General features: G+C 36.5%; 1 pseudogene; it reads right to left on the bottom strand.

Annotated features, from left to right (window-relative positions):
* Positions 1 to 1,842: 1,842 nt before the first annotated feature.
* On the bottom strand, positions 1,843 to 8,416 carry LOC116073955 (annotated as a pseudogene).
* Positions 8,417 to 9,931: the final 1,515 nt, after the last annotated feature.

The following is a 9,931-nucleotide window of genomic DNA, read 5'->3' as shown; positions in this document are numbered from 1 at the left end:
GCTGCACCCATAAAATGTCAACATTATTGCGTAAATAAGACCTGAACAATGGCAATACCAGTTTGCATGCCAACATGGATGAGGAAAATCTCACAATCTTTTATCCCTAGATGAAGAGCTACAAGCAATTAATGATTGTTGAAAGAGGGAAAATGAGTCTTTTCTAGGAATTAACCTCAAATTATCTAATATCAAGTGCTCAGTCCTAAAAGCATATAAATGAACAACACCAAAAGAACTACACAGATATTTATCTATTTAGATGTGTACATATAGCAAGAAAATTAAAGAAAGCAATAGAGGTAATCAAAGAGAAACCCATGAGCAGACTTATATATTTACAATTAAAACATTTTCACTCTCCTGGCTAGTTTTTTGTCAACTTGACACAAGTTTAGAGTTATTTGGGAAGAGGGACTCTCAAGTAGGGGGTTGGGGAGAGCCTACATAAAAATTGCCTGTAGCTAAGTCTGCAGTGCACTTTCTTAATTCATAATTGATATAATAGGGCCTTCTCCATTGTGGGTGATACAACCCCTGGGCTGGTAGAAGTCCTGGGTGTAAAGACACCAGGCTTTACAAACTTCTAAGAGCAAGTCAGTAAGCAGCATGCCTCTTTGGCTTCTGTATCAATTTTCAACCTCCAGGTTCCTGCTCTGATTTCCCTCAGCAATGACCAAATTGTTTATTGTCATGGAGTTTTATCACAACAATAGAAACCCTAAATAAAACATCTACCTATAGGGCACATTTTATATTAAGAGAAAAACAACTTAATATCTAATAACTAAACAGAAATAACTACTGAAAATAATTCTTTTCTTTCTTCTTTGAATGTGTATGAATGCTTTGCCTGCATATATGCCTGTGGATCACTCATATGCTAGGTACTCTTACCAGCCAGAAGAGAGCAGGGGATACCCTAAAACTGGGATTACAGACACCAGGAATCAAACCCAGGCCCTCTAAAAGGACATTCAGTGCTCTTGACCACTGAGCCATCTGAAAATGCTAGGGCTAGACAGGTTTTTTAAATTTTTATATGCCATTGAAAATTTCAGAGGAGAAGAATGAGTGGAGGATCAGAAGGCCAGTGAAGATCTAATATGTTTGAAAATACTGTAAAAGAAAGTGTGACTAGTGGCAGCTTAATATTTAAGTGTTACAGTGTACTACTCTTGAAGAAGACTGAAGTTCAGTTCCCAAAAATTACATTAGGCAGCTCACAACTAGTTAAACTCCAGAGGATCAAATGGCCTTTTATATTTTATAGGCTCCTTTAATACCTGTACTTCACTCACATACACAGACACATGCTTAAAAAATAAACTGAGCAGCTGTGGTAGACACCTTTAATCCCAGTATTTGGGAGGCAGAGACAGGTGGATCTCAGTTAAAGGCCAGCCTGGTCTACAGAGTGAGTTCCAGGACAGTCAAGGCTACACAAATAAACTTGTCTTGGAAAACGAATTAATTACTTAATTATAAATAATTTTTTAAAAGACTGTTACTTCGTATACTAAAAAGAAATTTAAATGAAGTCAAACAATGTTCACAAAAAAAGTAGAAATGCCTATTGAGGAAAAATTACAAATGCATAAAGACATATAAAGAATGATCTGCCTATTTTATGTACACTCATATATACATAGAATAAACTTTATTTATTTATTATATGTAAGTACACTTTAGCTGTTTTCCAACACAACAGAAAAGGGCATCAGATCTCATTATGGATGGTTGTGAGCTACCATGTAGTTGCTAGGATTTGAACTCAGGAACTTCGGAAGAGCAGAAAGTGCTCTTAACTACTGAGCCATCTCTCCAGCCCCCAGAATAAACTTTTATTTTTTTTTTTTTGCTTGCAAATAGAAGTTTATTATTACTGAGGAAAAGGGTACCCAATCCACTCAGTTTCTAAGAGCAGATTTCAAGGTATATGTCATCAGAAAGCAGGGGATGGCACGATTTAGCATCACTCGAATTATGCTCACATCATCACATAGTGTTTTGTTAATGAGGCTTTGTGGTGGCTGATATCTCCAGTTTCGCAGTCGATAACACCTCCTGAGCTCTGGGCTTCTCTCTTCCCACGCATACACATCCAAAGAGCCATCATTAAAGGTGACGATGACATGAAGGGGGTCCACCCATAGTCTCAAGATCTCTTCTAGGTAGTACTGAACTGTCTGCAAAGGGGTACCGTCCATGTGGAAGAGCAAGAGAGATGATGCAGTTGAACAAACAATCACGTCCTGAGCACTAACTCCGAACCATTCTGGTCTTCCCTTATATTCTGGCGACGAGAAGCTTGCCAAGAAATGTCCTGTTACAATTATTTTGTTCCCATTCTCTTCTAGCTTCATATCAAATGTGACAAACTTTGTGATTTTTTGGGGGCGACATATGGACATAAGGGTTATCCTGTCTTCCCTTCTTGGGGTCCAGAAGGCTCTTTGGCACAATGAAAATTTGAGAACTGTAGACATAGGGGCAGAGAATTCTGATATCCTCAGTAAGCTCCTCATGTAAAACACCTTTGGCAAGATATGTAGGTGCTTCTTACTCAGAAAGACCCATTTCTTCTGAGGAGAGCAGTAGAGTTCATTAATACCGTACGGGAATACATTGACTCTGGAAATGAGGTATAAGTCAGGAATCCTGAAGATGGACAGGTTACCAGAGGTATCGCCTGTCAAGACAATCGGTCCATCCTTTGTAAAGACAGCTTTCAGTGATAGACAGGGAGAGAACAGGCCGTTAGTTGCCAGAGCTTCCCTGCTCTGACAGTCCACAGTTCTATATCTACAGTGATTGCCATGTGCATCTCAGGGAGGGTAGTCAATAGCTTGATACTGGCTGGCTGCTCTGGGCTTACCCAGGTCATAACACCCTCGAGAATATCCCAGGTAGAAATCCTGTTCACGGAAGTCACCATACAGACAATAGACTTGCCTTGTCCTTTTATTGTTAAGCCACTCCCTGAGATATAACATGCACATGCCCGAACTCCATATTCCGCAGGAATTTCCTTGTAAATGAAATCTTCTGGCTTTGCCCGGGACTTGGCATGTTCTTGCCTTGTTCGGTGAATGAAGAACTGCTTCCATGTCTCTATGCACAGGTTCTGTAAGGTATCCATGTCACAGGAGAGCCATCTCTTCTGACATAACTTCCTCCACAAGACATCACTGCTTGCAAGTGCATTCCAGTACTTGTTCACTTGGGCAACCTGTAGCAAACTGAAGGCATCCAGATAGGAGAAGATTTTCATCATTGCCAGACTAGGCATATAGATCTCCATCTTATGTGACCTAAGTCCACATTGACTCTTCTCCAGAATAAATTTTTTTAAAATGTTGCTAATAGTAGCACTCTAAGACTAATGTTAACTTCTTGAACTTTATTTTTCCTAATGTCAAAGGGGACTGTTAATTTTATCAGACAATAACATAATTAAGTACTTCTATTATTGCCTCAGTAGAACAGAATGTAGAGTCACTTAGTCACTTGAACACTACCATTTAAAAACAAAAATGATTAAATATTTCTAAATAGTCCTTTAATAAATCAAAGGTAATTATTGATATTCCTGACAAGAAATTAAAAATCAAATAACAAAATATACTAGCACAGTAAAATCTGGTGCATCAGTTTAAATACTAAACTGTAATCTGCTGGGGTAGAACACAGATCTTGTTCTTGTTAGACATGTACTACCACTGAGCGCATTACATTCCCAAGCCCCAGGTCTTGTTCTGTAGTTCAGACTTGCCTCAAGCTCACAATCCTCCTGACTCTGTCTCTCAATGTCTGGGACTATATGTACAATCAATTTTTTAAAGCTCTAGAGGTAGAAACAGATATAATAAGCGGCATATTTTAGTTCTATTTCCAATGCCTTCTACACTAGGCAACCAAATCATTTTTACAAAATAAAATAATTAATGAAGAGATATTATTATTCTCCAAACATCACCTGAATTACAACCTAATTTTAACTACATATACTATTATCTAATTGCTAAAATAAAGAAGCTCTATTATTAATACCATAGTTATAAAAGTGGTAGTAGATAGACACAGACGAAAACTGTCATTTAATAAGGCTGATACTACTGGTGGCATTGTACATGGTTCATTTTTACTATGTCAGTTCTTTTTAAATTGTTCATTACCTCTGGAGGGTGCAAGTGCATACACTCCCATGCCATGATGCATGGAGGGGTTACAGAGCAACCTGTAGGAATAAGGTCTGTCCCCCTACCATGGTGGTCTCAGGGATTGAATTTTGGTGGCAAGAATCTTTGCCCACTAAACCAGCTTGACAGGATTTCTTATCCTTGAGAAATCTTATGCTTAATTGTGTTTAATGTATTGACCTCAAAATCCAAAGTACACTGCACCATCTCTTCCTATACCATTCAAACACTCTCATAAGAGAGGCAGGTATTCATAGAACTACCTTTAGAATCCAAATAAAAGAGTGACTCTAACCTAATTCACATAACTACACTAAATGTAGACACTATTCCTGGTTTTACTATTTGTTCTGGCCCCACACAATTAACAACCTTCTCATGCCTCAATTCAATTAACTCCTCTGAGGTTAAGAGTGTAGAGCACAGAACATAACTGACAGCTGTGTTCTTTAAACAACAGTAATACAAGGGAAAATAGTAACAAGATTCCAATATTCTTAAGAGTTATAAAAATTATTTTTCAGAACTTGTCATTACTCATAAAACTACTCATATCAAACCGAGTAACAGTAATATAAGTGTTAAATTTTTGAGTACTATTTTGTTAAACTTCAAGTGGTTTAAGAGGATTCCTTCAAAACCCTCTTTCATTTGCTCAATTCTCTTCTCAAGCATATTAGGCTCCATTAACAGCCAATCATGTAAGCTGAGCTGCAAGTGACCCGAGAGTTGCCATAGCAACAGCTGCTTTCTGAAATACGTGTTATGCATTTTAAAAGCTCTCACAGAGAGGATATCACATCTATCAATTAACAACCAAAGCTCAACACAGCACATTATCCAAATGAAAGAGAAACTATCTTAAAAAGGAAACAACCTCTTAACAAAAGGGACATCTGATACACTTGACCTAAAATTCTATTGGGATTTATGTTTCAAAATGAAGCCTGTAATTAATAAGATGTGACAGTTAAACACTATGCTTTTTAAAGCACAAAACTGATAAGGAATAATAACCAGGAATATTTTTAGCAATGAAACATCCAGGATAATGAATGAACATATGCCACAATATACTGTCAAACTGTCATAAAGCCATGTTAATGAAAAAGTTGGCCTAAATGTGGTTTACCAAAATATTTTTCAATATTTCATCAATGTGAATACCACAAGACATTGCACTATTTTGTTTTTTTAAAAAAAAAAACTCTTTGTAATTCATTGATAATTGAGATCTCTTCCCATAAATTCCTGATTGAAAAAGATATACAGCTAGCTAGGATTTATCAGCAGTCACTACTAGACTATTCAGCTCTGTAACAAGAAACTTTACTCTTTATTTTTGCAATGCTAGGGATAAGAAACATCCAAAACATAACCTGTTCTTTACAAAACAGCGCCAAAGAAATAGTTTGTGAATGTCCACAATTTAAAAACTTAAGTCTCAAAAAAACAATTTTTCTATAGTCCAAGTAAACAGAATGCATAATTTCATGGTATTGCTCACCATGTTAGGGAGGTGTCATAACAGGATAATTAGATAATGAACATTTTATTAACAGGCTCCAGAAACTTAAATGTGACAGAAGATTTGATTACATTTATTATAACTTTAAATTCTCAAAAACTTCAAAGAATAGATTAACAGCTAGAGACTACTATAATTACTAAAGCAGAAATTTAGGAACAGGGTATAATGAAGATGGCAAAGAGAAACTGTTGGGGTGAACTTCCTCAAATTATATGAAGGTGTGTCTCTGTATTTTAATTGTTCATTCCGTACCATCAAAGAGCTAAGTGCTGGCAAGATTTTGGTATTGTCATTTCTATGAATAACCGGTTTTCTATTTTGTAAACTTCACTCCACCCTCACCTGCCTAAAGGCAATCTAAGGATGGATCAGAGATTGTCTTGCTACTGATTGGTTGTAATAAAGAATTAACAGCCAATAGCTGGGCCAGAAAGGAAGGCAGAACTTCCAGTAAGAGGACAGAGAGATGAAATGCTAGGTTGTAATTGATACAACAGAAATTAGAGGATCGTTTAAGCCAGAATAAAGTAGACTTAAATTCGGAGAAGGATATGGACAAGACAGACACCTGGGCAGAGAGGTACTACATGGCGGATCATAGGCTAGAAGAGTTGGGCTAAGTTAAAATGGTATCTGGAAGATTGCCCCAACAAAAAGCCTATGCTCTGAACTCTAACAGAAGTCTCATGTCATTATTTATACATCAGGCAAATCCAGAAAGCACCCATAATAAGAAATTTGTAAGTAACTGTTTAAGAAAGAAATCTAGCAATAAGCTACTATAGAAAAGCCTAGGTATGGCTCCCAGCATCTTATAACAACCTGAAAAGGCCCATTTATTGAAGTACATTAATGAATTGTGTATCAATGTTCTAGAAAAGTCCTGTCTCAAAAGGTTATTCTGGCTCTAAATTGTAAAAAATAGTGGTGGGGAGAGAGGTCTCTAAGTATAAAAACTTTCCTTCTATTTCATCTTTCTATACCCTGAATTTACACAAATTTGGGATATGAGCAAACACTGAACTCAAAACCTAACACAACTATTAATATTATTATCTTTTGATCCCTATCAATTTACACATGAAATGGCATATCCCAATGGCGTAAGTATACACACTATCATCTCCATTTTATTGATGGTAAAACTGGGGAACAGAAAAGAACTCATCTAACATCCCACTTAGTTGTTCGAAGTCAGTCTGAGTCTATATTCTTTATTCTTAGCTATTAAGCATGAAGTTTATGCAAATAAATAAACATGGCTTCCAATCTATAGCTGGACCCTAACAAACTAACAACCACGGCTCTATATCACACTTTCATTCCTTCCTTTGGCTGACTTGGTTATTATGCCAATTTCCTGGACTGCTTTTGAAAGAGCAAGACACTATTTTTATGTAAAAGTTAAAAATAAAAAAAAGGAGAAACTACTTTACCTATAAAGACTACATAAAAACTACACAAGAGAATAAAATGGCTAATATTTCTCTTTTAAAAGTAGATAAAAAGAAATGGACAGACAGATAGACAGACAGATAGGCAGACAGACAGGTGTTATGAATAATGATGCTGATAATAAAGTTACTTAATGCTTACTATCTGTCAAACATGGTCTTACTAATTTGCCTTATATGCCTTAACATTTGAATGTCCCAACAATCTTAAGAAGCAAATACTATCACCCATACTTTAGAACATGCAAATGGTTAAGAGAATTTAGAGGAAAGCTGCAAATCACAAAGGATTACTCCTAAGTCCATGGAATTTGTGGAGTTTCTCCAGCTGGATTCCTAAACTACTTAGAACTGATAATTCCTTTTGTCCTTCCTTTTTGAACCATGTCTGTATCTGTCCCTGTTCTGTATTTTGGGAAAAGTTAGCCTGTTTTCTTTGTTCAACAGGTTCATACTTAAAAGAATTTCACCCATATTTCACTTAAACATTTAGATAAGAGATCTAGGACTTCTGACTTATGTAATTTAGATGATATTTTTGGTTGTCCTAAGAACGATAGGGACCTTGGAACAAGGTAGACTCATGTTGTCTATGAAACATAGGATGTCAGAACATTTCAGGTTGCCTGTGGTAAACAGCACTTGGTACTTCTGTCCCATGTGCTACTATGTTATCTATTCAAGTACATGGCAGAAGATCAACAGACATCAAAATAGGAAAAGTATCTTTTTGTAATCAATATAATCAGTCACACTGGCCCTGAACAGAGAAGGAAATATGCAAACAAATCAAAGAGATACAGCAGGAAAAAGCGCATGAAAAACTTGAAGCTTTAGAGGAACCTTACTCTCCATTGCTCTGAGATGAAAGGAGCCATGAATGAAAACAGTAGATGGCCTCTAAGAATTGAACAATATCTCTTTTCCCCAAACCAACATCCAACAAAGAAAGAGGACCTTGGGAATATACAGGCACACAGGAATCATTTCTGCCAACAATCTGAGTGGCTAAGGAATCTGATCTCTAGTGCCTCCAAAAGGTGCTAACTCCTTTTAGACCTTCCTAGATGCTAAGAAAAGATCAATGGGCAAGACAAGATATAAACTGACAGTTTTGTTCTGTCCCAAACACACCCGAGACAGGGTTTCTGTGTAGCCCTACTTTTCCTAGAGCTCACTCTGTAAACCAGGCTGACCCTCAACTGAAGACACCCACCCACCTTCCTCTGCCTCCCTAGTGCTAGGATTAAAGTCCTGGGCCACCACTGCCTAGCATAAAGGGACATTTTAAAAATCACTGCATGGTTTATTTATTGGTTTTTTGTAACAATATTTATAAAACCTAACATAAAAACAATTTCTGAGCCACAAAAATAAAGATTTTAATTTGCCTAAGATTACATAACTAGAAACTGAGTTTTGTCATTTAGATTGGGAGTCTTCCTATTCTTGTGTTTCCTTGCTTGTCTTAAAATCTTCTGCGAATGTGATTCAGTACATACAGTACATAGCAGCAGAGGGGACAAAAAAATAAAGGTAACAATGCTGCTTACCATAGGCCTAAGAAGTTTTGTGACCCATATACATTTCATATATAAAATGGGTACTGGAACTCACCATAGGGAGAAGAGTAGTCATGAACTCCTAAACCTCCTGCCTCCATTATTCAAGTAATGGGATTATGGGCATTTAATACCACGCCCAGCTCATTGTCAGTAACTATTGCTGCTGGCATTCAAATCTAAATATAGCTTGTGCTCTTAAGCACTGATAAGACAACAGGAGTTCTGCACAGGAAACAGAAAGCTGAATACCTAGAAAAAGACAATTTCCCTGACAGACCTAAAACAAAAGGCACTACATGCCTTCTACAAAGTTCAATCAATTACTTTGTTCTGGACTTATTTATATTTATACAATTATAGCAAATAGCAATTACTGATTTTTGAAAGAATTATTCAAAGCATAGTATAAATTATACATAATTATATAATATATAACTAATTATAAACAGAAGACTTCAAAGAGTCAAAAAGATAATTAATGTAAGCAAGTGACAAGATGAGGGAACAATTAAAGAATGTTCATGTACTAATTCCCTATCTTTCAGCACTTAGAGTAATAGACACTACCTAAAAGGCTCAAAAACTAAGACAAAGTTGAAATAATGACAAAGGTTTAATAATAAGCATTTCTAACTAGCTTTTCTGTAGTTTTGGAGAAGGGGTGATTGCTGTCCTCGTTTTGCACATTTCTATGCTTTTTAAAAAACATGTTGAGTATATTTTTTTAAAAAAATATGTGTTGATTCAGGATTTCAGGGAAGCAAAATCAAGACAGAAGCTATGTATGTAAAAAAATTATCATGGGAAGTGTTTATGGAAAAATGTGAAGAGAAACAAAAGGATAAACAAAAAAAACATCTTAAGGCTACGACACAGGCCAGTCAGCTGTAAAAAGTACAGCAATAAAAAGGCAGAATTAAGTAAGAACAGCCTCAAACTAGTACAGTCTTCAACTACCAGTCGTACAGGGAACTCATTCTGGACTGCCCAAAGAGAAGTTCCACGTTAGGCAGAAACGGCTAATGCTAAGCTCAGTAAGTGACGAGAAGCCACCCAGGGAATATATGGCTTGGACTGAATGATGCAGTGATCTGAAGGGCTACTGTACCTGGAGTCTCAGCTAAAGCTGTCTTCAAGGTACAAGTTTTTCAAGGGGGATCTAAACAGAACTCTTCCATG

The sequence above is a fragment of the Mastomys coucha genome, unplaced genomic scaffold, assembly GCF_008632895.1.
Source record: "Mastomys coucha isolate ucsf_1 unplaced genomic scaffold, UCSF_Mcou_1 pScaffold23, whole genome shotgun sequence".
Taxonomy (NCBI): Eukaryota; Metazoa; Chordata; class Mammalia; order Rodentia; family Muridae; genus Mastomys; species Mastomys coucha.
This window is presented reverse-complemented; position numbering and strand designations above follow the sequence as displayed.